The sequence below is a fragment of the Manacus vitellinus genome, unplaced genomic scaffold, assembly GCF_001715985.3.
Source record: "Manacus vitellinus isolate BGI_N305 unplaced genomic scaffold, ASM171598v3 scaffold_110_pilon, whole genome shotgun sequence".
Lineage (NCBI taxonomy): Eukaryota > Metazoa > Chordata > Aves > Passeriformes > Pipridae > Manacus > Manacus vitellinus.
Genome location: NW_021938845.1, coordinates 302,248 through 303,685, shown reverse-complemented (window position 1 = coordinate 303,685; position 1,438 = coordinate 302,248). Strand labels below are relative to the sequence as shown.

At 32.8% G+C, this 1,438-nt stretch overlaps 1 protein-coding gene across 1 annotated transcript in view; it reads left to right on the top strand.

Annotated features, from left to right (window-relative positions):
* The window catches only part of LOC108644370 (acrosin-like), a 14,519-nt gene that overhangs the window by 6,862 nt on the left and 6,219 nt on the right, over positions 1-1,438 (top strand). The gene's annotated exons all lie outside the window — the stretch shown is intronic.

Genomic DNA, 1,438 nt, shown 5'->3' with positions numbered 1-1,438 from the left:
TCACAACAAAATTACCACTAGGAAAGCAATAATACATATATTACAAGAATAAAGCAAATATATGTATATTACTTGTCAGTGCATAATTCCAGCAGTGACATAAATATACATGACATCGATAAAAATAGGCAATAATAGTACCTTTTATATTAGATGCAAAAAATAGATAATATTTACATTTTTATGATACACCACATTTCACATTAATGTGAAATTATATAGTATGATATGATACAATACCATATGATATTATGTAATGTGATGTAATACATGAGTGTATATAACGGATTTATAATTGAATAAAGAAATATTATCTAGTTTGGGTAGATAATGACTTTGTTTTTTGAGCCCTCCTTCACTGCCAGGGGTTCAGCTCCAGCACTGTGGATCCCACCGGGCACAAGGATTGGTGCCTTTGTTTCCATGAACTTATTAAAATGACTGTAAATCACTATTCCCATAAATTACTTTGGTATTAGTGACCATTATTGCCTTCTACCACCGTGGTATAAAACACTACCAGCATTGGCAATCACTAACAATAATATCAGTGCTACTAACAAAGGCCAGAAGTAGGAGTAAAAATTACAGATTATTAGTTTATTTGTGGATTATTGCTACTAATAATCACAGAGTAGTATTAACGGTGATAATTAATATAGTGATATTAGTGGTAATAACACAGACTAATAATAAGAATACAAACTAACTAGTAGTAAGAGTGCAGATTACCATTGGTAATCTTAATGTAATAACATCAGTAGTAATTAAAATAGTAATACTGGTGGTAATACAAAATAATAGTGGTACATTGTGAGTAATAAGACTATGGTAATATTACAACACAAATTGTTATTAGTAATACATATCAATATTAATAAATTACAAACAGATGATAATTATACATATTGTTGTGCTAATACAGTGTTGTATTAATATCAGTGGTACTTAATATTGTGATGCTCGTGGCAACAACACATACTAATAGTAACAATATAAGTAATAACATCAATAGTAAAAATACAGGTTATTAATTATAAAACATGACTATTGATAATCTGTAATTTCTTTACTACGGATACCTATAAATTACTATTTACTTGTGTTGAGTAAACAGAGGGCAGTAGAAGCTGCTATGAGCTACTATGAGCTTACTACCAGCAAATCAAACAGATACTGACTATCATTAGCTATTCCAAATTACGACTAATGAAGCAACAAGAGTGCTAATGATGCAACAAGAGTGCTAATGATTAACTGTATTATGGAGACATCAAATCCTACATTTGATTCTGAGGTGCCACCAGTTCAAGGCCAGCTCGGAGCCACCTGGGCTAGTGGAAGGTGTCCCTGCCATGGCAGGGGGTGGCACTGGGTGGTCATTGAGGTCCTTTCCAACCCAAACCATTCCAGGGTTCTATGACTGTCCCTCTCCCCC